At 48.8% G+C, this 26,710-nt stretch overlaps 1 protein-coding gene and 1 long non-coding RNA gene across 4 annotated transcripts in view; one reads left to right on the forward strand and one right to left on the reverse strand.

Moving 5' to 3' along the window:
* HDAC4 (histone deacetylase 4) overlaps positions 1–23,182 on the reverse strand; it is a 176,839-nt gene extending 153,657 nt beyond the window's left edge. For both annotated transcript variants that reach the window (XM_039704597.1, XM_039704596.1), the window contains exon 1: positions 23,033–23,182. The gene's annotated coding sequence lies outside the window, so the exon portion shown is untranslated. The remainder of the gene's footprint in view (positions 1–23,032) is intronic.
* On the forward strand, positions 22,996–26,336 carry LOC120500136. 2 transcript variants are annotated; one of them, XR_005627034.1, is made up of 3 exons: positions 22,996–23,117; positions 23,919–24,071; positions 24,400–26,336. It is a non-coding gene; the product is annotated as an uncharacterized LOC120500136 (long non-coding RNA). The 2 variants fall into 2 exon arrangements; XR_005627033.1 differs by having other exon boundaries at positions 25,371–26,336.
* Positions 26,337–26,710: the final 374 nt, after the last annotated feature.

Raw genomic sequence — 26,710 nt, forward strand, 5'->3', positions numbered from 1 at the left:
TGCTGGCTATTCCTGGAAGAGCTCTTAGCACATTCGGATTTGAGTGTTCCTTTCCAAGAAACAAAACCAGGTCTGAGACTTCCAGCATCAGCACAGTTGTTCGGGATGGGCTTTCTAAAGTTACTTCCCTGATGTGCAGGAAAATGCCTGGGCAGGCACTGCTGAACACAGTCCCTTGCTGTGCTTCATTAAAAACCCCCTTTAATTGGCTGTTTCTCTGCAGCCCAAGTGTCTCAGCATCACCACTCTCCAAGTTCCTCTCTGCCCATCTTGCATTCTTAGAGACCTGGAACGCATTCCATGTTACGCGTCAAATTCGAGAGAAAATCACTTAAATGTCATTTCTAATCCCTGCAGGTCTCTGCCATCCCGAATGTTCAAGATGTTCCAGTCCCATTAATCAGCACATCCTGTTAAACAGAGCTGGGTCAGCTTAGACCAGGCATTAGCAAAATACTAACATAATTTATTTTCATTAAAACCAGCAGGTACTGTTGTAGCATAAGCCATTTCAGCTGCAGACAAGAAGGATTTGGAGTGGAGTTACCAGATCTCCCTGTCCTCATTTTCCCAGCACAAGAACAGGGAAAGTTCCCCAAAGAAACTGGACTGAATGAACAGCACCAAAATCATTCAACAGCACCACCAACTTAATCTATTCCTGCTTCTGCCCCATCCCTGGAAGAGTTCAAGGCCAGGGGCTTGGAGCAGCCTGGGACAGTGGGAGGTGTCCCTGCCCATGGCAGGGGGTGGAATGGAATGGGTTTTAAGGTCCCTTCCAATCACTCTGTGATTCAATGACTCTCTCCAGGACACAGCAGTCCTGTCTCAAATTACCTCCCCCCAAATTGTAATTTTCAGGTAGCCCTCGCACTGATCTCCATTCAGATCAACACCAGGCCTCCACCTGCAAAAATTCTTGTGTAAATTTGTCCTTTTGCCACCATCTCAAGGAAAACACTCCTTAAATTAAAAGAAGTGAAACGCTGTCTCTCTCTATATCTCGGCTATCGGGAGCTCTAGAGGGTTTTCCAAGCAAATTATCTCATTTAGAAAAAAAAAAAAAGATTAAAAAGAAAAACAAATCAAGTTTGTTTAACTTCTGCTCCAGTGCCTCCCAGGACAAGGGCGATCACCTCTGTCCCGAGGAACAGCGAGTCCACCCCGAGCATCACTGCAGAGGACATCAGGGGCAGGGACTGGCCCGGGGCCACGTGCCCGCTGCCACCCCGCACACAGGAGGCACCCCCAGCCCGCTGCCATGGCCACACGGTCCCAGCAAGGCTCCCTGCTGGATCCTGGGGTGCACCTCAGGGCACAGCCAGCCAGAGCATGCCACCAGCCCCAGGATGGCCACGGGAACGGGCCTGGCAGTCCCTGGGCACTGGGCAAAGGAGGGGCTGCACAAGGGAGAGCAGCCACAGGTGGCACCGCAGGGAGTGCCCGGCAGAACTGGGCTCAAACCAGCAGGTTTGTCAAACATCTTTTAACCAGCACTGGCAGCACCAGGCTTCCTGCCTTGCAGGAGAATTTTCAGAGTCTGGTCACTGCTGGATTTTAAAAATCTCAGGAACAGGAGCACAAGGAGCCACTTAATGCCTGTTTATTTCAGCTTGCTTCTAGCAGGGCACACCTGAGAGCACAGGCTCCCCAAACCACGGGGGCTGGTGCATCAGCAGCTGTACCCTCATCACATCCCTGGGTAAGAGGGTGGCCACGGTCTGAGAGTGCTGTCACTTCCTTGTCACAGCCCCACACGGGCCTCTGTTCCTGCAGGACAAACTGAGGGGTTGCAGCACCTCATTTCTCCCTCGTTTGGAGCCTCAGCAAACCACCAAGCCTGGCAAGGCACCTTCCCTGGATTTAAAGTAATTCCAGATCTTCTCTTACCCCAACAGAAAGCTTTGTTTTTGTTTTTGGTTTGGTGGGTGGTTTTTTTTGGGTTTTTTTTGTTGTTTTTTTCTTGTTTGTTTGTTTTTTTGTTGTTTGGGTTTTTTTACATAAGAATCTTATAGTTCTGCCCCAATAATGATTTGTTGATAGGAGGCCTGGAGCAGCTCCCCTACAAAGACAGACTGAGAAAGCTGGGGCTGTCCATCCTGGAGAAGAGAAGGTTGAGTGGTTGGTTACCTCAAAGCAACATTCCATTATCTGAAGGGGCTCTGAGCAAGCTGAAGAGGGACTCTGCATCAGGAACTGCAGCAAAGGGACAAGGAATAATGGGTTCACACTGAAGAGAGTGGGAGTTTAGGTATCAGGAAGAATGTTTCACTGTGAGGGTGGTGAGACACTGGCACAGGCTGCCCAGGGATCTTGTGGATGCATTGCTAGCACTGTTCAGTACCAGGCTGGATGGGTTTGGAGCAACCTGGGACAGTGGAAGGTGCAGGGGGCTAGAATAAGGTGATCTTTAAGGTCCCTTCAAACCCCTTATGGTTCTGTGATTCTGTGGCAGCATGAATGTTCACCCTTCTCCTCCCAGCCTCTTCCAGATGTGCTCCTGTGCCATCACAAGTCCAGATGTGCAGCAACCACTGACAGTCACCACAGAGCTTTCTTTACAGAGCTCCATTTCTCAGAGCTTTAATTGCTCTCCAGCCCCGATAAGAATCTTGGCCTGGGGCTGGGCTTTCAGGCTGACTCAGGCAGGTTACTGGGGACCAGGAGCTCTGGTGCCCCGGCTCTCCCTGACAGCAACAGCACTGCTGCCAGCATCCCCTGGAGCACACGTTGGAAGGCCTTCCACATCCTGGCTCTGCTCTAGCAGCACCCCACCATGGGGTTTGCTCTCCAAAAGCCATGGGAGCACCACCACCACCTTCCAAAACGTGCCACCTCTGATCCCTCTGCCTTGGCACAGATCGATTACAACGAGATCGTTCTTCTTTTCCCCAAAATTACCTTCCTGGCTCCATTTAGAAGCAAACAGCCTTGGGTTTACACAAACACAGCAACGTGAAGGGAGGCACAGCCTCTCTCAGAGCTCCATCGATTAAATCTCTCCTTTGACAACAGATACTGCGCTTTAACCAGGGTGGGGGAAGCTGCCTTTGCTTCTCAGGGTTTGTTTATAAAATACTGCCAGTACAGGATCCATACACGAAAAGAGGAGGGAAGCAAGAGGCTTAGAAGTGCCTGGAAACAATTCAGTGTGACCACAGGGAGATTTACTGCATCTTTATACAGGGTGATGGAACAGCTTGGGCTGGAAGGGACCTCAAAGCCCACCTCACTCCCAACCCCTGGCATGGGCAGGGACACCTTCCACTAGGCCACGGTGCTTTATTTAGAGCAGAGCCAGTGTGAAACAGCCTCCCAGACTCACCTCCCCTCCAGGGACCTCCATTTCCCAGCCACCACTTTGCAAGGTGACAAAAAGAGTGTCAGCAGTCCCCAGGACCCCCACAGCCCTGGACAACATCCCCTCAACTCCTGTTTGTCCAGCAGAACACAGCTTCACTGGATCTGTGCCAGGAGAGCAGGTTTCACAAGCACTGCCCACAAGTGCTGCTTTTCCTACAGTTCCAGCAGTACTCACACCTCTTCCAGGAAATGTATTTGCAAACTTCAAACACCATCAGACACCCCCCTCAAAGAGTTTGGAGCCTCTAAGCAGTTTTCTGCCTCTAAACACACACTGTGAGAATAGCAGGTGACACTGTAAAATCTACTCTCCGCTTAATGCTCATCTGTGGCCAGAAGAGCAACTGGATTACCATGGAATAATGAAAAGTAAAAAAAAAAGAAGCGAATCTGCTGCTGTGTTAGCCCAGTTCCTCTAAGACCACATGGATTTTGTGCAGATATGGGCTCCCCTTCCTTTTCCAAGTACACAGTGTAAGAGTTTCAAAAGGGCAACAAAACCATCAGAGGTGTGGTACAAATTTCTCATGCAGGAGAAGCAGATTATAATAAACCTGCAGCCCAGACAGAAGTGACTTAAAGATATCACAGTGATGCAGAATCATGGTTAACACAGACAAATCACTGATCATTCAGCCTTCCAGCTATTTCTGTCAGAGCTAGAACTTTTTCCCCTACTTTTGCTGGGTGAGAAGCTGAGTGGACCCAGGAGGAAGGGAAGGGTCCACAATTTGGAAAAAGCACAATTTGAAGTGTGCTCTCTGCATTACCTGCTCCTCCTTAGCTGCACTGAGAAACTGACTTGGGGTGCTGGAAAAACCAAAAGTTCTCCTGAATTCCAAAAGCAAGTGGACACATTTCTTATGAAAGAGGAGAAACACCAAGTGCATGAGGCCAGGAAACCCACAAGACAAGTCACGTTTGAGAAGTGAGACCATGGCCATGTATTGCTATGAAAGGCTTCCCAAATTACATCCTCTTGGATGCTGCTGAAGAACGTGGCAATGAAGAACTTTTAAAGACCTTAAAAAACCTTAAAATCTCATTTGAACACCAACCTACAGTCATCAAACCAACTCAGCTCTGGATTGTTGCACACCGACATGACAGCCCCATCTCACAAAATATAAATTTTGCTCTGTAAAACTTCCTATATTGCACTGAAATCACGTATCAGATTCTTTATAGTTTCCACACCTGCACTCAGTAAGTTAAGGGAAATACTGGCAAGTGGAAATGTTGACACAAAACTCAGGAATTCTCATGGAAGGGGGACAGGGAGCACAAGCAGCGTGAGCACTGAAGCCTTCACTACAGTTAGAACTGTGTGACAATTAAACAGGAAACCCAACCTAGTCCAGCTGTTACCAAGAGCTCCTCTCCAAGGGAACGCCAGGTACAAACATGCCCTGGCAAGGAGGATCCAGACTGACCAGTCCGGCCCTCTTTGCCAGGACATCCCATCTGTGCCAAACGCGTCGTCTCCCTGCAGCACCAGAACCAGAGGTGCCTGCATCTGAGATCAAAAGCTCAGCATGGTGATTCAAACACACAGAGCACCTCAGAAACACAGCACACTTCAAGCAATCAGCCCCAGTGCATTTGTTTAGCAAATGCTGGCTTTTCCCAGCCAGGCATCCACAAGAGGCTTTCTCTCACATGACAGCCCAGAGCCGAACAAGCACTCTGCTTCCGCCTCTCCCTGAAACTTCCACTCTCCAGCTCACACACACAGGGAAGATTTGCTGCTCACACCAAACACTGCAACTCCTGAGAGGTTCTGTGTGGTGACACCATCAGGGATTCCATCTCTGGGCACATTTGTCCTACACGTTAAATTTTAGTGTGTGTGTGTACCAAGATTCCAGGATCAACCTGCTCCAAACTCCCCCAGCTCACCCAGGAGCTGCAGTGCCTTCCTGGACAGTCCCTGGGAGCAATCCTGCCATTGTTCCATAAGCAAGTCCCTGCAATATAAGCAGTGCTACACATGCACTGAAGTCACCGTCAGAAACAAAATGAACAGCCACAAATGGCAAGACACTATTAACTAATTATGAGCTGCTTTATTAACATGGAGCTAATCCACAGCTATGGAAGGGTGGAAAACCTAGGTGGAAATAATTAATGTAATTACATGTAACAGAAATTGTCTACAAAAGTAATCAAGGAAAATGCTTTCTACAGTTTCCCATCCTCTTGCTTCTTATTGTCAAGGAACGCTCCACAGCTGATTTCCAGGGAATTACAAAGATTCCCTGAGTAAAGCTGCTTTTCCCAGGCTCCTTTCAGTTGTGTCTCAAAGTCAGGTGCTCAGACTGATCTCTGGTGGAAGTCAAAGTGCTGAGACACAGCCCAAACTGAAAACATGGTATCTCAGTGAAAGTGAAAACACTCTATGCCCATTTCTAAGTTAAATTAACACAAAACTGACATTATTGAGCTTGCCCCTGGCAGTATTTTCATCACCAAGTTTCAAACTGAGGAAATCCCTTGTGGTACCTTGCACAGACACTTTTGCAAATCACCAGTCTGACCAGCACTTACAGCTGCTCTGAAAACCAAACGTGCCTCCACAGCCTAGAAAGACAAATCTGATGGACACCTAAAACCACAAAAGTTTTGTGCCCTTTCTCCTTCCTTGCTAGGAACATACAGAAGTACCCACACGATTTCCACTTCCACAGATTTCACAGCAATACCACTGGGCAGATCTCTCAGCAGTTTTTAGACCTCGACAAGAACTGATGTTGAAACCACTGCAGGGATCCCAAATACATAAAGCACTTTGGGAACAACCAAGGGCATGAGGAGTGAACCTAAATCCTCCCAGGCATCACCCAAAACTCTGAACAAAAGATCCTGAGCAAATCTGGAAACAGCACCTCATGTTCACTCCATGGGAGCCCCAATTTAAAGTGGCCAACAGCTTGGAAATTATTTTTTTCGGAGTCGAGCAGGAAGAGCTGCAGATTCAGAAATGGCAGCGCCTGTTTGAAACCTGGGACTGCGAATCTGCAGGAATACAGAGCCCTCCTTGACTAGCAAGACTCTGGCAGAGGGTCTGAAAGAGCAGGATGCTTCTGAGCTCAATCCAGTTTCTCAGCAAGAGCAGCAAGAACAAGCAGTCTCACAGATGGATCCGCGTGGGAGGGAGAAAGGATAAAAGTCTGCCTCGGGAGCCTGTTCCAGCTGCTACCGGAGCCTCGCAGGAGTCGGCACAAATTGGGCAGAGCTACCTATAAAAATCTACTGTCTTGGCTTTTTCTGAGGCACTCTTCTTTCCCAATTCCATGCCTTTCCTCCATCCTACTATTTCCACATTTGAAGGAGTCCAAATCACATAGCTGGAAGTAGTGCTTGACAGAAGGTGAATGCAGACTGGGAGTTTATCCCGTTTCTTCATCTCTGCCTTGCAGATCACCCTCACTTCACATACTCAGGAGCAGAAAAATCAAAATTCCTTTTACTGGCTTGACTGAGAAGTGATTAAAAATGGAATATTCGAGGCCAGGTTGTAACCTGAACCAGGGAGGGGCAGCCCTGCCCATGGCAGGGGGGTGGAACTAGATGGTCTTTCAGGTCCCTTCTGACCCAAACCCTTCTGTAATTCCATATTATTTTTAGCCAGAATCCCCCCAGCAACATTTTCAGTGCCAGGAAGAGGCTGTGTGGCCAGCAGATAGGGAGCCCTGCCTTGCAGATCACCCTCACTTCACATACTCAGGAGCAGAAAAATCAAAATTCCTTTTACTTGCTTGACTGAGAAGTGATTAAAAATGGAATATTCGAGGCCAGGTTGTAACCTGAACCAGGGAGGGGCAGCCCTGCCCATGGCAGCGGGGTGGAACTAGATGGTCTTTCAGATCCCTTCTGACCCAAACCCTTCTGTAATTCCATATTATTTTTAGCCAGAATCCCCCCAGCAACATTTTCAGTGCCAGGAAGAGGCTGTGTGGCCAGCAGATAGGGAGCTCACCTTATTGGCTGAAAGCAATTCTTTACCTGGGGTTGTTTTTCAGCTCCTCAGGTAGGCAAAGGCAGAGAGAAAAACATTTACCTTTTCTCTTCACGTACTTGAGCTGTTCCAGCCACATCTGAACTTCTTGTTCCTTCTGACAAAGAATCAGAATTACTGGTCACTAGCTGTGCCTAACCCATCTGGTCTCCCAGCATAAAATAGCTGAGTACATGTGTCATCAATCACTGTTAATTACTTTCATTAACTTGGAAAAGGAATATTGACTTTTTTTTAAAGAACAAACATTGTTTAAGGTCAGACTAGTTCTCTTTTTTTTTTTTCTTTTAATTGAATGCTATCTGATTACCAAGAGAAAATAATTTGGTCTGAACACTCAAGCAAGCCTGCCACCCAGCTCGTGCAGTTCTTTTGTCTGGTGAGACATTTCCTCAAGTCTTTTTCTGGAAGGGCCAGTTTGATCCAGAAGCTTCGTGCTGCTCTCCAGTGCCCCCTGTTAACCTCGCTGCCATTCCCACCTACTGCCCCCGTGGCTTTGGCAGTCCTGACCTTTGGCAGGCTCTGGGAAAGAAACATGCCCCAAGGTCTCCACAAACACGTTGCATCACCATGGAGTGGACATTTAGCCCTCTGCTGTCGGCTGCAAAACAGTGACACAGGCACAGATCACAGCAGTGATCTTCTGCAGCAGAGCCTGTGCCAGCACATCAAACAGCCAGGAGCCACACGGTGCCATGCCATCCCCTGGACTGTCCCCCTGCTCCAGAGGCTGACTGGGATCACCTCGTGGCCCCAGCATGAGCTCACCTTCCTTCCAAGCAGAGGGTCCCCCTCCACACCTGCTCCTCCACGCACTCCCTCTGGAGGAGCCACCTCACCTCAGGGTTTATTACATTTTTCCTTGCCTCAGTTACTGGCTCCAACACTGCCCACCTCCAAAGAACTATTTTGTTTCAGGACATCCCGTGTCACTCCTGTCCCCTAGTATCCCATAACTCTGGGCCCCAGCCCCGGGCTGTGCTCCCAGCCCACACTGCAGGAATGTGTGTGGAGCTCAGACGAGCACCCTCAGCCCTGGCTGGTGCCCAGCATGTCGGGCACAGCACACCCTCACCCAAAAAAAGCTTTGGGACCTCCTCACAGGCTCCAAAGTTTACGTTTCTGCACGTTTTATCCCTCCTGTCTGGCACGATACCAAATGATACCAAGATCATGATATCAAAACAGTGCCCTTCCCACAGTCCAGTGCTGCATGGGATCATGGAATCCCAAGAATGGTTTGAGTTGCAAAGAGCATCTCATCCAAACCCCAATGTGTGGTGCCACTCTGCCATTTCTTTATTTAAAGGGCCTGTTCTCCTACATCCAATAAAAATGTCTTGTGTATCTTACTCAAAGGATTTTTACCTAAATCCAAATTTTACATACAAGCATGAAGGGTAATGCACCAAACAGAAAGCAAGAACTCACAACTTCGCCTTTGAAGTGCAATATAATTTAATTTTATTTGTTGGGAAAACATGTAACCACTCACAGCATCCCTCTGCTGATGGGATCATCCCTCAGGGATGCTCACAGGGCAGTCCTGGGCACTCTGCTCAGCCCTGGCTCCTCTGACAAAGCTCCTGAGACTCCAAGCCTCAGACTCCTGATAACTAAAGGGGCAGGAATCCCCACAGGAAGCTGAAATAAATGTATAGTTTTATATTCACAGGGGTTCTACGATTTCCAGTTTAAAATCATAATTAACATTTTCCAGACACATCCATAGCCAGGATAGGAAACCAAGTAAGTCACCACAAACCTGTAAGTTCCTCTGCTGTACCACTCTGAACAGGGTTACATTTCTCATGACCAGCATCACCCTATAATAAAAACTAGAATCTTCAGGCAAATATTTCAGTCTTAAAAGCTGACGAGCAAGAAAGGCAAGGAAGGAGCAACTGGCACTTCTCAGGCTTCAGGAGGTTTCAGGTTGTTATTATATATTTATCTGGTTTATAACACCATCAAAACCAAAGAGGAGCAAAAGCCTTTAAAGAAGTACCCACAGGTTACCTTGACAAAGGCCAGCAAACTTTTGGGAAATTATTTTCCCAAAGGTGCTGCTCCCAACATCACAATGGTTCTTTAACTCAGTGTGAAGGAAGAGCTCCATTTACTTAAGGATTTACATTTTATATGGCCCATTTTGCCTGTTTGAACAATGTGAACATAGCAAGGCAAACTGGAATTGTTCTTGGCAATAAGAAAACTGGACTGTAAAGCCACGCAAAACATTGGACATATTTCAAGGACTGACACAGTACCTGCCATGGGGGCTTTTTAAGGTATGTTTTACAATACTGTTAGTCACCAGTCAGAATGGGATTTCAACTCTCTGTCCTCAAGGAAGCCTTAGAGCCCTAACTCAGGGTTTGGATTTGAAGGGACCTTAAAACCCATCCCATTTCACCCCTGCCATGGGCAGGGACACCTTCCATCATCCCAGGTTGCTCCAAGCCCCAATGTCCAACCTGGCCTGGGACACTTCCAGGGATCCAGGGGCAGCCACAGCTGCTCTGGGAATTCCATCCCAGCCCATCCCTCACGGGGAACAATTTATTCCCAATATCGCACCTAGCCCTGCTCTCTGGCAGTGGAAGCCATTCCCTGTGTCCTGTCCCTCCATCCCTTGTCCCAGTCCCTCTCCAGCTCTCCTGGAGCCCCTTCAGGCCCTGGAGGGGGCTCTGAGCTCTCCCTGGAGCCTTCTCCTCTCCAGGTGAGCCCCCCCAGCTCTCCCAGCCTGGCTCCAGAGCAGAGGGGCTCCAGCCCTCAGAGCAGCTCCATGGCCTCCTCCGGGCTCTCTCCAGCAGCTCTGGGTCCTTCCTGTGCTGGGCCCCAGGGCTGGGACAGCTCTGCAGCTGGGGTCACACCTGAGTGGGGCAGAGGGGCAGAATCCCCTCTTTCCTGCTGGTCTCAGTTCTTTGGATGCAGCCCAGGATTTGGGGGTTTGGGACTTCTAGTCTGCAGAGCACTTTGCTGGGTCATGCTGAGTTTCTCATCCACCAACACCTCCAAGCCCTTTATGGCTTTTCACACTAAACAGCACAGACAGGACACTCCTCCCTGCAACTGGCTCCCAGCCTTTGAAAACATCAAAGCCTAACCTTCATGGTCTTTCATTTGCTTTCCTGGAGCTCGTGATTTTGCACCTTTGCCTGCTCCTAAACCTTCTCCTGTAACTTCTGGCTAACAGCTCCAGCTTCTGCACCAGGAGAAATTGCTGGGCTTTCCCAGCAGATTGCTGGCAGATAAGCTGCCATTAGTCACCAAAGCTCTGCTCTGCAGGACCTCCTCTCACCTTATCCACCTTATCACCTGCTGCTTGGGATACTCTAAAATAAATGAACGGGAATGAATACAAGGTGAAAACAAAACAAACCCAAAGACTCTGTGTGTAAGCGTGAATCTGGATCCATCCTGTACCTGACAGGAGGTTGCACTGAGCTGGGATTGGTCTTTTCCTCCTGATAACAAGTGACAGGATGGGAGGAAACAGCCTCAGGTTGTGCCAGGGGAGGTTAATGTTGGATATTTAGAAAAATTTCTGCGTGGATAGTTGTCAGTCCCTGGGCAGCGGTGGAGTCCCCATCCCTGGGATTTAAAAGCCATCTGGATGTGGCATTTGGGACATGGGTTAATGGCAGTGATGGGGAAACTGCTGGATTTATCTTACAGAACTTTTCCAACCTAAATGATTCTGTGCTTCTATGAACACAATAATTAACAGGTTACATTACGGCAGAGGGGGAAAAATGGCCTGACAGCCAATGCCTGCAGCCACCTCCAGCCAAGTGCAGCCCCTTCCTGAGGGAAACCATGCACAGCCTCAGCACCCTCTGACAGACAGACACCTCCTCAGGATGTCAGGCCGCTGAACATTGACATTTCAGCACCAGCTTCACATTCAAGCAAACGGCAGGGCCGCTGCAGAGCAAACAGAGTCCCATTACCTCAGAGCACTCGGCATGCAAAGCACACTGCAGGGCTGGGGCGGGGGGAAGGAGATTGCAGGAATTTTTTCCTGAAATGGAATGGGGAGATAAGATCGAGTGAAAAGGAGCAGAGGCTGCTGACATATCTAGACTCCCAGAAGCCAGTAAATATGCAAATGGGCTGCCATTTCTGCCAGTAACACTCAGAACCAACTTTGATTCTGCTAAAACATATCGCATTAAACAAGGGAGATAAGCCCGGCACTGAATCCACACAGAGCAGCTCCCTTAGACCAAGACAGCTTTACTTCTCACTCCAGGAAATCCCGAACAAAGCTTTCTATTCAGAGTCTCCGACTATCACAGTGTTTATGAATAACTTTGGCCATTTACCTTTTAGTAGTCTGATTTGCAAGTGCTATTAGAAACTCTGCATAAAGCCATAAACCACCCTGGAAAAGCTGCATCCATCCAGTCCCAGTGACAAACCCTTCCCCAAACCAGGACAGGGCTTGCTGCCCCGAAGCCACAAACAGCAAATTTCACACGAGATGTCAGAGAGGAGAAAAAGAAAGGGTGCACTGAGTGTGCATCCCTGGAGACAGATTACAGAGCAAGAACTGAAGCTGATGTGACCTGATAGCGATGATAAACTCAGGAGACGATAAAGGCATTCCCTGGACATCCACCCAGAGCTTGTCCTTGGGGTTTGGACAGACACACCACGCAGAAATATGGACACATGAAAATATTAAATACAGACATGATTTGTTCTCATGTACATGAAGTATATTCGTGTGAAATAAACAGATGTATATTCAAACACCAGAGGCAAAGAAAGCATTTCTTATTTTCACTCCATTTTATCTGCCTACCACCTCTGAATCAGCAAGATGAGCTCAAAGGCCAGTGCTGGCTATAGTCTGAGGTATGTATTTTGCACATTGCTAAACAAAAGCAAAAGCAGCTCTGCCCTGCCACAGCAGGGGCTGAACTCAGCCTCAATAACTAATTCCATTCGATGAGGCTGTTCCCTAAGAGAGGGAAAGCAGCACAACCTGCAGCCCTCCTCGGCAGCCCTTGGCTGCTCTCCTGAGACTCCAGCACACAGGCAAGAGTAGCCAGAACTTCAAGCAAACAATAAAATCCAGACCTTTGCGGGCTGAATAAGCCTCCCACATGTGGCACAATACAACAGGAACAATTTCCCCAGCAAAGCCAGGCACTGCAGGGAGATGAAAGCTCCAGCTCTCCAGGAGCAGGACCTGCAGGCAGCAGGGAGGCAGCAGGAATTCCCAGGAGCAGGAACGATACTCAGACCTGTGGCAGACACAGCAGAGAGCAATCCAACAGGAGGTGGCTGGAGAAGGCTCCCAGTGCAGCACGAAGGTTATGACAAAGCAGGTTTGCTGGCAGGAGGAGAAGCAGAGACATGGACAGGGCTGAGAGACCCTGCTGCAGGAGAGAAGAGCCACAGGAGGAGGGAACAGCCCAGCAGCTGTTCCAGGGAACACCTGTGCCCACCTGAGCTCAGTCCATGCCCCTTCCAGCCCAGCACTGCCCTGGCAGGAGAACAGTGGGACCTGGCCTGTGCTTGCCTGGGTTTCACAGCCACACTCGCTGGCTGGCTCCAGCATGTGCTCAGAACTCCCTTATCCCTTTCCCGAGGCTGCCATAATTCCCATTTTAGCTGCCAGTACTGGGAAGGAGCCTCAGAGCTATATGCTGAGGCCCTGGAATTTAAATATACGATAACACTGTAAATAAAAGGAAACAAATTCCTTAAGGAAAACCTTTTCACATGCCAGATCAGTTCCCAATAGTAACTGCTCTGCTTTGACAAGAGATAAATATTTACAGTCTGAAACAGAGAACACCTTGTGTTGCAATACTGGAACACAAACCTTGTCAGTCCCAGTATCCTGAAGAGAGGGTTTTGATATTCTAAAGAAAAAAAAATTAGCAATAAACCCCCAAGCTGAGCACTTAGAAGCACACACACATTATTGTGCTCATTTACCCCACCAAAACAAAAACCTGAAGGTAGTCACACAAAGAAATCGTCAAACATGCTGAATCCAGAACAGATTTTCTCAAAAGGAGACCTCATCCCCCAGGGAATGTAGACAGTTTACAGCAAAAGTCTAAATTATTGCCAAAAATATGCTGCTTTTTATTTATTTATTTATTTAAATATAGTCTAAGTTACTCCTCTTAGACATTCCGCCAGCGAATGCAGACACTGAAGATTTTTCCTACTGGAGCAAAAAGGCAGCAAGGAGGATCAGATGTCCATATCCAGCTCCTTGCACTGGGGCATCCCACAGCAGGAATGCCCTCAGGAAGAGGGAAGAGAAAGGCCAACAGCTAAAGCCTGAGCTATCCCTGCACTTCCAGCATGACTCCCAACCTCTGGGCCTGATCGGCTCCTTGCAGCTAAGGAAAGAATGTGGGGAATGTCATTCATACTGGCACTTGGGAAGATCCAGGCATGGGAAGTGCACAACGGCTGGATATCCCTGTCTGAGGAGGGAGACAAGCCTGCTGGAAGGAGATGCTCTCATTTCTGCCCAGCTCAGGTTGCTCAGGTTCGCTGCCATTTTAAATGAGCTGAACACCTCATTAAACATGAGTGCTTTTTTTTCTGCACTGTCTGAGCAGCCCAAACAGCAGTTTCTGAGAGGACCTGCACGAGGCCAGCCTGGCTGAGCAGGATTTCCAATCTGAGGTGCAATTTTCCTCACCCAACTGCTGTTGGGGCTTTTATGGCCCGCTCCCTTTGAAGTGGGGCAGCCAGAAGAGTTCAATGTCTACCTGCCACGCTCAGTTCCCTCACTTCCTGCTCCCCTTCCCAGGGAATTATTCCCCTGGGCAGCACTGTCCTGCCTTGGCCTGGCTGCTGCTGCTCCACAATCCCATCCCTGCAGTCAGCCAAGCCTTATGTTCCATGCTCAAGTTCTCCATTTGCTCCCCTGCTTCCAGCATCCCTGCACAGCAGTTTATTTTTAGCCCAGCATTTTTAGAGCAAAGCCCAGAAGCAGCACACTTTCAGTGCCAAACAGAATTCAGCTGTGACTCTAATGCTGTCAGCTGACAGGAGGACACTGGGGTTTGGTGGCCACACAACACTGGGGTGACTCTGTGGCTGCCACCCAGGACCACTGCTGGTCCCTGTGGGCTCTCCCAGCTGCACACACCAGTGGCCCTGGGCTGCCACACGGGATGGTGACTCTGCCACTCCCTGGGCAGCTCCTTCCAAAGCCTGACAACTCTTTCAGGGGAGAAATTCCTCCTGACGTCTACCCCAAATGCTGGGACACAGAACTGTGCTGGCCCAGGAGAGCCCAGAGCCTCCCCCTTGCAGGTCCACACGAATGTTTGCAGTTTGGGGTCACCACTCCCAGCCAGCTCAAGGCAAAGGGGAGATCCCTGCTGGCTTTACCAGGTGCTGGATCAAGCCCTTAACCACCAATACAGACAAGGAGAAGTGCCCCAATGTAGAAAGTGATGCTCCTGCCCAGGTTTATCATCAGCTTTCTGGGGTCAGAGGTGGTTTTCAAGTTCTAAATACTAATATTTGCCCTCTTTTGACTATAGCTTGTTGTTTCAGTGCAATTATAGAATAACAGAATCAGATCCAGCAGGTACCACCACCACCTTCTTCTGTTGACAGAACACAATTTAGTAGAGGCAACAGCAGTAAGAGACACCCAGTCACAGCAACTGAGATGAACAAAACCATGTAATCTGTGTAAATCCACCCAAAATCTTCAGGGATGACTCAGAAAATTGCACAGTAAAAGGCTTTTCTAGTCTCAACAGCTCACAGAATGTCCTCCTGAACAAGACTGCAATGACAAGGCCATCTTCTCTAAGGCATAAAGCAGCCGGGGACAGAGCCACACTCTGCCCTGAAATCACATCAAGCCTTTTTGCCCACTGACCCAGAAGTCTCCAGCTTTTCTGCAGGTTCGATAATTTATAACACAAAACCTCAGACTGCTTTTTCCTGTCACAAGCTGATGGTTTTTGCAAAGCTTCAAGCAGGAAGTGTTTTTCCTAATGCTAAATATTTCATTCACTTGTTATGATTAAGCCCATCCTCAAAGCCTCCATCTGAGGCTGAAGAGGGATGAACAAGGGGATGAAGAGAAGCCTGACAAGGAGAGGCAAACACAGCCCCCAAGGAAGCATTAGGTACCTACCATGTACAACTAGAATAAATACTCCTTTCTAGTCCTCTCCCTTCTCTTTTGATCATGCTTCCAGGTCAATATCTTGTGAGAGGCAGTCCTGACTCAAATGTATCCTTCAGCCTCCACCAGGCTCTGACAGCAGGTATCAGCTGTGGAAATAAATAAGTAAAGAACATTTCCTCCCAACCAAAGCCCTGCTATTTGACTCAGAGTAATTTATTTTATTTTTTTTTTCCCATGCATCAGGTAGTGAGGAAGAACCCCTTTGCACAGGGAGCAAAGACAGGCTGAGCTTTGCAACAACCCAACAGAGACCCTGCTCACATTCACAGAATGATTAAGGTTGGAAAAAACCTCTAGGACCATAGAGTGCAACCATTAACTCAGCCAGGTCCGTTTCTTTCCCTGCCCCTGAAGATGCTCCAACAGCACAAACCACACTCAAACTGCACCATCTCCCTGGGACGGCAGCAGGAAGCTGCACTTCACTTTCTTAAAAACATGCCAGCCTTCATCCCCTCCAGCAAGACCTCCACAAGAAACATGATCCAGGTTCCTCTGAGTTATTCTGAAGCATTCTGCGCTGCCTTTTTCCCCAGGCAGGCTGAAGAAATAAGCCAGGCTTCCCAGCAGGACGCACGCCCCGCCGTGCTGCACAAGGCCAGCTCGGTGTCACCATCCTGGGGACCTCGCTCCTGCTGTGCCTGGACAGGTCCCCTCTCCTGACTCACTCACAGCACTGAGGACAGCAATTTCTTTTTATTGCAAGTCTCTGCTGGCTGGAGAAAATGACTGCTTTCACTGGAAGAGATGAGTCCCACGCATGCAGTGCTGTAAAACACAACCCAGCATGCAGGAAAACTCGGTTTTACCCAGGGATTCTTCCTTCAGGACCCATCTGACAGACAGGCTGCACACAGCTCTTCCCTTTCCAGTGCTCCTGGGAATTCCATGATCTTTGCATCCCTGTCTGTCTGCAGCTAGACCCACTGCATCCAAAGTCAAGGCCAACAGCCCGTCATCCATCTCACCCCCCCTCCTTCCAAACCAGGGCTCACAGTTACCTGCCCACTCCTCCCTGCCCCGAGCTCCCAAGGCCAGAGCTCACAGACTCTTCCAGTTTGCACAATCCTCGTTGCTATAAAGGTGTGAAAAATGCAATTTTGCCCCATTCTTGTGCACATTATTTGAGCAGAGGAGCAAACCTCACCACTCGACACGCACATGGACCTGCAGTAGAAGGCAGCCCATGTTTTTGGCTCTCCAGCAGAAGCACCTGTATTGAGGATTTTACCAGAATCCACCACAAACAGTAGCAAGGACTAGGTAACTGTAGCTCCCATGGGGGAAAATGTAACCTTTCAAATGCTTTGAAAAACACTCCTGAGAATTTCTTGGGAACAGCACACACCAAGATTAATTCCTTATTTCAGGCTCACATTGAGCACCCTCTCCTTGGGGATGAAATTTTGTCAACACAACCCCAAAACCAACCTGAGCATTATTTTCCCTGAGCAAATGCAACATAAGCTGTTGGAGCACATCAGGAAAATCCAGGCAGGAGAAGGATGTGACAGCCCAGTTATGAGTAACTGCTATTCCTCAAAGTGCAGTTAACACAAATTCTATCAGCAAACCAATGCTCACGTGACAAATGGAAGTTCATTTTACATGGAACAAGACACAGTGTACTAATGCTCCCAGAATTTAACTGTAATTAAGTCTCGCTGACAGACACCTCATTAAAGCGCCACTTCTCCAGAAAAATTAATAAAGTGAATTATTTCCTACGTGTGAAATATCAGGGTTTTTCACTGCTCATGAAAGATACATGGAGTTCAGTTCAGCTGGATGTCACTGCTCCCCGAATGAAGGAGTGACATGCTTAAAAAGACATTTAAAACAACACATTGCTGTGCTGCCAAAACCCAGGCCGAGATGCTCAGCCCCTGAACTAAAACCCCTGAAACACAATTCTTCTTCCAGCAGATACCAACAGATAGATACACAGATAGATTAAATAACTGGCTTGTTATTAGAAAACCAAACTAAATTAAGATAACCTAATTTTGGCCAAACTAAAAAAAAAAAAAAAAGGATTCTCATGACCCAAAGATCCAGTTTTCAAATTGCAACTTTTTGGGGTTTAAATGCTTCTTATGTGATGAACAAAGGTTCAGCCACTGATGAGGAGGCAGAGGGCTGAGTGTGCCCAGGACCACGAGCCAACGCACATTCCTCTGCACTGGGAGATGGCTCTTTGAGGCACATTTTAATCAAACTTCTCTGAGGTAATAGCCAATACAAAATGAGCTAAAAAACATGGAGCTGATCGAGATGTGCCCAGTAATGAATGCCTGAGTTTTCAGAAGGGAAGGCCAAGCTGCAATTCCTTGCAAAGGAAAAACCACAGAAGCTTTCCAAGAGATTTTACAGTCCTTTTCTAATTGTTCCCTTTTTCAACATCATTATGCAACCTCCGTGTGCTTTCCTGCTTCTCTACCCCCCTTTATTTCACCCATTCTCCCCCCACCAACTTCTTCTAAATGCTCTGAGGCAGCTCCTTTAAGACAGCCAGAAATACAGTGCAGATTTTTCTCTCCTCCTCCTCCTCCTCTCAGTTTAAACTGCCCAAATCTTTCCGGTGAAGAAGCATTGCCCAAAATCTGCTCACTATTCAAGCAGCCCTGGCAATGACAAGCAGCACTTCATGAATCATCTGTTATATATTGCCTTATCAACACGGTCCACTGCAGGAGAAAGTAAACCTGGCCCACTTTGGGCTTGTGCACAACACAATCAAAATGCAAGTGGCATTAATTACAGGAGGGCTCTGAGGAGTTCCCTCATCCAAGGATCCAATATAGGCTATATATACATATATACATACATACATATACACACATATATATATGTATTTGAGACAACCTAAGTTGACCCAAAATGCTAACAGCCATTTCCTCCCCCATCACACCCATCTTTTACTTTAATATTTTAAAAGACTGTTTACCCCTTTTACTGGTTACCAATATTGCTACATTTCTAATTATTAAAGCAGACAGCATTAGTGTTTCTGCTGTTTGTCAGCTTCAGCTATTTGAGGCAAACACACATATTTTTATAGGTTTTTCCCTGCAAGCTCAGCAGGAGAGGGGAACCTTGCACTGCTCTGTTACCTTGCATGGCTCTGCAGCATTGGCATGCTTGGACCTGGGGAAGCTGGAAGCAAAGGTAAATGAAAGGGAGAAGCTATCCACGAGGCTCAAAACTAAAAAGCAATTGTGAATTCAGTGACAAGACAAATCTCATTGGCTTCTCTGCCCAGTGAAACACATCCTTACAAAAGCACAAACTCAAGGGGTTCCAGCAGGACTGATACAATCTAAACCCACGTAGACTTGTTAGCAGGATTGAAAAAGATGATGGAAAAGTGATGGCAAAACTGAAAACAAGCTAAAGGTGAACTGGAAGAGCAACGAAGTAGAATGTGACACCACTGAAGAAGCCAGCAAGAAGAATACTTGGCAAATATTTAACAAATGTCATTACCAGTGGCCCAATAAAATGTTCAATTAATATTTCCTTGTGGTTTGGGACAAGCTCTGCCATTTGAAACAGGCCAGCAACAGATGCCACTGAGCAAACAAACTTCTTTGTGTATACTCAACCACGGGTACAAGATGAGTGAAATACAGTCCCAAGAGCTGGGGTTCGTATTTTTTTATATATAAATATAAATACACAATGCCAAGGAGTGCACAAACACTTCTTTAGCTGGAGAAGGACACCAAAGAAGCATTTTAACCCCAAGATTAAGCTGGCACAGCTGGGCAGTGAGCACTCAAGTTCTCAAACCCTGAAGGGAGCATCACTTAGCCCACACTGACCCAGGGTAACCTCAACAGCACATGGGGACAGCTGGTTACAGTGACCTTACAAAGGCACAGTGTGGCATACCAGCATGAGGGAATGCTGGAAGATGAAGGAAAACTCCTGAAATATTTGATTTATTCCCAGCTTACGTAATTATGGGCAAGTTTTAGTCTCAACACTTTGTTTGCAAGGAGTTTGGGCACTTCATGTATAGAAAGTCTGCAGCTTCCCCTGATTTGAAACCTGCAAATGAACCTCGAGGACAAGTTTCAAGTACCACAGCAAGTCTCTGGATCACAGATACACGTTAAGCTGCTTTAAAAGGTCTATTCCCCAGAAAGCACAAAGCATTTGAAAGAGAGATAAAGAGAGCAAACTGAGCCAAACCCACAGGCAATTTCAACCTTTGTTTTGAACAAGTCCTGCTCCTCACCCCTGCAGTCCCACGGAGGGGTTTAAGGTTGAAGACTCAACAACAGCTTTTCAGTAGGTTATAAACAGGCAGCTCCCGTGCTTCCACCTCTGCCCATGGGAGAAGGGTGGGCAGGCCCTGGCACAGGGTGCCCAGAGCAGCTGGGGCTGCCCCTGGATCCCTGACAGTGCCAAGGCCAGGTTGGACACTGGCGCTTGGAGCAACCTGGGATAGTGGAAGGTGTCCATGACCATGGCAGGGGTGGGATGGGATGGGCTTTAAGGTCCCTCCCAACCCCAACCATTCCATGATTGTATGGCCAGGAGAAGAACAGGCACTGACCATAGGGCTGCAGTCACTCTGCTCAAGCTGCTGCTCTCCAGGAGTGGGCAAACCACGAGGCTGGCACATCACAAGCTGGTGCTGAAAGCAGAACAACCTGACAACTTGGGCAAAGCCTCCACCAAAAATCATCCCTCAGCTAACACAGGTCCATGGGATGTGCAAACCTTCCCAGTCCAGATGCTCCAAGGGCTCAGGAAGCAGTCTGCAGTTCAAGCCCTTAAAGATTTGAGCAAAACATGTTTCTTCAAGACAACTCAGTGCCATCTGCTCCTACCTAAATATCTCCTATCAGGTCCTGCTACCAGGTAACTTCTTCAGGAGTTCATCAATCCCCAGGTGTCTGTAAACATATCACCACCAGTTTAAGAAAAACACCTCATTCTTGTATTTACCTTTTTCTTGTATTTTCCTGCTGTTACTGCACTGCTGTTTTTGATCTTTTCTGCATTACTGGGATGTTGCCTGTGAAACATAAGCACAGCAGAGAGTTGCATCTTCACCAGCACAAAGATCATGCAAGAAACTATCCTGACTGTTCTCATTTACTCTTGGAATGGTTTGGGTGAAAAGGAACCTTAAAGGCCCTGCTATGGGCAGGGACAACTTCCCCTATCCCAGGTTGCTCCAAGCCCTCTCCAACCTGGCCTTTCTTTATTTTCCTGGTGATTCACCATCAAAAGGCAAGCAAGAAAGTGAAACTAATTTCCATTATGGAGGCCACTGGCATCCCACATCAGGACCTGTTATGTCCCGCCCTGGACACTCCCTGGGCTCCTCAAGAACCTGGTAACTCACATCTGGCAGTTCTCCTCTGCTTTAGGATAGTCCCTTTAGGAGATTTTAGGAGGTGGCAGCACACAGACACAGGCTGCCCACCCAACATCTCCTCCCAGGGGAATACAAGCTTTTCATGCCACACGTGTGCCTTCCTTCCACGCCTCCATCCCGCTGAGCAAATTACAAAATCTTCTGGTGTTCTGAGCTGGTTTTCAAAATGCTTTCTCTAATCTGTCTCCCTTCCAAAACTAAGTCCTGAAGCAAAACAAACAAAAGGGTGAAAAAGTTAAAATTGTGAAGATTTAAAGATATTTTTTTTCCTAAGTTTAGACCACCAAGGGCAGAGCTTAATACCAACACCGGGAATCTGTCAGATGCACATGCCATCCAAGGACAGAGGGAAAAAGCAGAGAATCCTGGAAAGCTGCATCTTCCACATTTCACTTTACCCAGAAAATCTGCAGTCACTAAAACTTACTCTAACTGGGTGGCATTTTACATTTCCAAATGTAATTGAGTGAGCGTGTTGCCATGGCGACAGCAGGGTTCTGCAATAACTTTGTTGCCTTGTAATTGCTGTATATTTGTATACAAGCAGCTGAGCTTTCTTTAATTCAATGCCCTCAACTCTTCCAGCGAGGCTGCGGAGCGACGGCGGCAGCTTTTTAGGCTGAGAACTCCGAACAGCGGTGCTGGAAACATCAGAAACAATTAAAACTCAGCGCCGCGACCGACCGCATTACACACACACACACAAAAAACACCCCACCAGGAAACCCGGCCAAGAACCAGATTATTATATAAACTTCAGAGCTCCTTAGCTTTTAAAAATGTTGCCGTTGCAACGACAACAACAACAAGCAAGAAAGAAAAGCACAATTCAGATAATTAACTCCAGGTAGATTTGGCAACGAGCGAAGCACTTTGAGGGCAGGGAATAAATGCAGCACGAGCCCCATTTATTGACAGGGCAAAACACCAGCAAACCGAAACGCCTTGGCCAGGGGATTATTCACTGGCTGTGGCTCCCGGGGCCAGGATAAGGCTTGCTCCATCTCCCCGGCCTCCAAGCAGCGCTGTGAGGACAAGGGGATGCAGCTGCAGGGAACGAGCACGGCTCCGAGCTGCCTGGTGGGAAAGAAGCGGCAAGACGGGAGAGAGCCAGTGCCTCGCCGCACGCCCCATCCCAGGGTTTTACAAGGCGTTTTCACACCCTGAATCCACCCACACCTTCCCGACACTGATCCCCACTCCTTGGGAGCGCTTTCAGAGCTGTAATCCAGCCCGGAATATGAGGCAAGGCTGGAACACGAAATCCTCCCGTACGGGCGTTCGCGGCGGCGAGCCCGATTTATGCAAAGCTGCCAAAACAGCCTATGGACAGGCAAAAACCCCACGGAAAGCGGCACCTTCCCCTGCCGCGGAGTGGGCGCACCGCACACCATTACGCAAGGGCTCCCAGCGAAAGGCAGGGGAAGGTGCCGCTTTCCCTTCCCCTCCAGCCGCTGCCCAGCGCCGAGCACTGACAGCGCCGAATTATTGTTATGTAAATCCATCTGCTCCGCCGAGCTGCCACCAGCACGGTGTGGGCACCATTTCGGGGCAGCGCGGAGCATCCCCCCTGACAGATCCCTGCAGCACAGCGCACGGCGGCTGCCGGGCAGCAGCTCCCTGCGCCGGCCCCAGGCCCGGCTCCCGCTGCCTCAATTCGGCCGCGGCTCGGGGCTCGCCGCCGGCACACGTGCTCCGTGCCCCCCGGAACCCCCAGAAGCGGAGTTCTGGCGGCGAGGCTGCAGCCCGAGGCCTCCGACCTACGAGGGCAGCGCTCCCCGTTCGCTCGCGGCGGGCACAAAATAAGCCATTTTGGGGCTTTTTCTCCAGGAGGAGGTGAGCGCCGCGGGGCCCGAGCCCGGCAGCTGCGGGGAGCGGGGCGAGAGGACGCAAACTTTCCCCAAGTCCCGCGTTATCCGCAGGATAAGGGAAGGAGGCGCGGCGGGAGAGGATGGAAGGACCGACCCCGGGCCGCGGCCCGCCCGGCGCTGCAGGGCCCCGCCGCGGGCGTCGCCCCCGCCGGGCCCGGCTCGGAGGGGACGGAGCGCCGCGTACTGACCTGGGCTGCGGGCGAGGCGAGGACGCTGCGCGGCGATGGCCCCCCCGGCGCGGAGCGCGCCACCGACGGACTCAGCCCGTGACGGGTTCCGCCATCTTGGAAATTTTTTTTAGATGGGGGAGTCACGTGGTGCAACCATTTTTTCCCCGCGGCCAATCAGCGGGCGCGGGTTATTTATAGCCGCGCGGGGGAAGGGGGACCAATCGGGCCCCGCCCCGCGCGCCCCCGGCCACGCCCCGTGGCGCGCGGCCCGTCGCCATGGCGACCGGGGGCGGGGCAGGGGCCGCCATGTTGGCCCCGAGCCCCGCCGGGACGGGGATGAGGGGTCGGGATCAGGGATTGTGGGAGCGGGTTCCTTTCCCCCCGCCCCCAGAGCCCACAGTAGCTGCGATCCGTGCCGTGTAGGCGGTTTTGCCATAAATACGTGGAGCTTCGGGTGTTTTTTGCGGCCCGTTTTTCCGCAGCCGCGGTCCCGCTCCCTCATGGGCCGGTCTGTGTTTTCCGCCGGGTACCGCCTGTAGCCGCAGACAGCTGAAGCGGGGGGAAAACGACAGAAAGGGCAGGGCACATTTGCCCGAATTACCGGGAGGGTGTAAAAAAATGAAAAGGAGTTGTCCGGCAGTGCTTCCCTCTCCCCCCGTTCTCGCAGAGCGGCTGGATTTTGAGTCGTACGCGGAATTACCGCGTTGAGCTGGCACATCTCGCTCCACCCGTGTTTTGTTGGTCCACGCAGCGCCCAAAACTCCCCCAAGTCCTGCTCCCAAACATTCCACATGATGGCAAGGAAAATACTGCAGTGTTGGGTGCAAGAAGTTCATCCTGTGGGACACAATCCGGTGGGAATGCCCCACCAGCAATGTATCATCCCATTATTTCTGTTTTCCAGAGCCCCTGGATCCCTGCAAGTGTCCAAGGCCAGGCTGGACAGTGGAAAGGAGATTTCCTGCTAAGCTTCCAAGGAGTTTCTTCCCATCCTTGCTTAAGGGAAGCTGAAACATGACATTCCTTATTCGCAGGCAGCCATCCCAGCGCGCTTCTGGTGGGTTTGATTAATTGGCTCTTGCTAAATTGTTTTTAAAACTTCCAGATTTCCCTTATAGCAAAAAAAAAAAAAACAAAACCTCATGTCGTTCAGCCATCTGGATTTACATAAATTCTGGGACCTGATGGGAATTGCTAACAACTTTGTCCCTATCTCAAATTCTGTATGTACCTGGTAGTATATAAACACTGCTCCTTTTCTCTTTTACTTTTTGGGACCTATTTACCACCTGTGTTTTCATTTGAAAGGGCTACCCTTACAAAAATCCTTGGCACATTGATCCCATCCTTAAATTTTTGGGGTTTTTTTTCAACACTGTCCACAGGCTCCCAGGAAATTTCCCTGGAATGCACGCCTGAGAGCACCACTGGCATTAAGAGCACCTCTTCTGCCTGAAGCCGAAGCCTTTTTTGTTCATTTTGCAGCCCTTTTTTGTTCATTTGCAGCCTCTTTGGGCTCGTTTGTTGCTCTTTGGCTGCTGAGGTTTTGCAGAGTTGTTCTGCCCTCTTTGCTGAGGCCAGCCCTGCGCTGGGATGGATGGGGGAGTCTGTGTATCAATACCCTCAGGAATTATTTCTGAGTGCCAAGAGAGCTGTGGGTGAAGGCTGTCAGGGCCAGAGGGTTTCCAAGGCAGGGCAGTATTTGCCAAGGCAACAGGTCTGCTTGCTGGTGGCTGGAGCAGGGCACCAGGTTGGGGGTCTGTCCTCCCCTGTAGTCTCCATTTCTGCTCCAGCCAGGGGGGGATTTGGTCCCAAACCCTTTAAACGTGGGTTCCAACCAGCCCAGCTGCCTTCCCTGGCTGCACTGCTGGAGCAGTTTGGAAACAGGAAACGAGAGGAGAGAACTGTGCCCTGGAAGTTGCCATGGAGTGTAAGTTCTACCTTCAGGTTTTGATTGATGCTGTACCTGTGGCTGTGGGTGTGAGTACGTGTCTCTATTAATACCCAGTCTAGGCTAACCTGTGCATAATGGCAGAAAATTAAACCTTTGTCGTTGCTCGTGGAAATTAGCCCTCAGAGATTCACAAGGGAAAGGCTTCTTGCTATATGTTAAATCCAACATATTGGCTATAGCTGTATATAGTCTGTTTTTACTGTATTTGCAGCTGAAAAACTTACTCAGAAGCCTGTTGAAGCAAAAAATAAAAATCTAAAATAAAAACCAACACCCTGGCAGAGCTAATTCATAAAGATTTAAATAAAAAGCAATTACAGAACTTCCCGCCTACCTCCACCTCATCTTTAGCTGAACTCCTTGTTTGTCAGGAATGATTCCATTTTTTATGTTCTCAAGCAGGAAACAGCCATCACAACACTCCAGCTAATTTCCCTCGCTAGTCACAGGGAGCTGCTGAAAGTAAAAGAGGATGCTTCAGCTTTCCACTCCAACCCTGCCATTCCACAGGCTAAAAAAAAGGAGGATAGAGTTAGGAAGAGAGCCAGCAGGAACTTCCTCTGGAGCCTAGGCACCAAAGATCTACTCCAAGTCACAGTGCCACTTGGGTCCTTGGAGGAAGTCAAGCCTAGGCACAATTTCCAACCTGGTGATGGCTCCTCTTCTTCCTCCTGATCATTCAGGCTGACCTTCCTTGGTTTTCCTGTCCCTCCATCACCCTTTTGTGCTTTATCTCCCATTCCCTGTTCTCCATCTGTCCCACAGTACACTGGTTTACTCCTTTTTGCCATCAAAAGGAAAACCCCATCAAACCCACACAGCTTACAAAACAGCTCTGATGGGAGAAGGAATATTAAATTTACGTTGCCCCCTCCTGTGTTTTCCTCCAACATACCTCTTATTGTGGAGTTTTCTTCTGTTATTACTGGCTTTTTAATCCTGGTGAGTTTTGCTTCAGCGGGAACTCCTCGTTCTCTCGTGGCCTCACAGCTCGCTCTGAGCCAGAGCAAGGTGGCTCTCCTCCACTCCTGAGCCCCCCACGCCTGTGTCTGGCTGCAGGAGCCGCTTCCCAGCTTGTCTGCACACCCAACACTTCATCAAGCCTGCAGCACTCAGGGCCTGGAGAGCTGGAATCCTGAAGCAGTAAGAGCCAGACTCTTAGAAACAAGTTATTGCTGTTGTTTTGGGCAAAATCAAGTCCCTGTTCCCTGCCTGGGGGGAGAAACAAGCAAGTGAAGTTCAAAATGGAGGTCACAAATGTAAAGTTGGCTTTCTTCTCCATATTTACACTATATTTTTGCTGATGGAGATACATTGGATTGTTATGGCAGTCACTTTACAATGACTGAGTAAAATACACCTTTAAAATAAAACCGCTTGCTGAAGTTTGTTTTCATTATTTTTCTAGATTTCTATAAACTTCCTATTTATTTAGCAGCTAGGCTCTCAAATATGTTATGGAATATCCTGACTTTGAAGGGATCCACAAGGATCATCATTCCTGCTGCAGAGAGAAAAATTATTCTGTGGCCATTACAAACCATTGCCCAAAGGTTCTTAGTGTGTCATCATCCCTCCAAATTAAACTGAAGAATTAAGAGTATGAAAGAAATCTCTTTTCCCTCTCAACTGGTTTTTGGGGTTTTTTGGTTCAGTCAATTTCAGTAACACATTTAGGCTTAAATTGCGATAAAAAGCAGAAATAAGTCTAAAATGAACATGGAATCTTTGTGAAGTCAAGG

This window comes from Passer montanus, unplaced genomic scaffold, assembly GCF_014805655.1.
Source record: "Passer montanus isolate IOZ18808 unplaced genomic scaffold, ASM1480565v1 scaffold178, whole genome shotgun sequence".
NCBI lineage: Eukaryota > Metazoa > Chordata > Aves > Passeriformes > Passeridae > Passer > Passer montanus.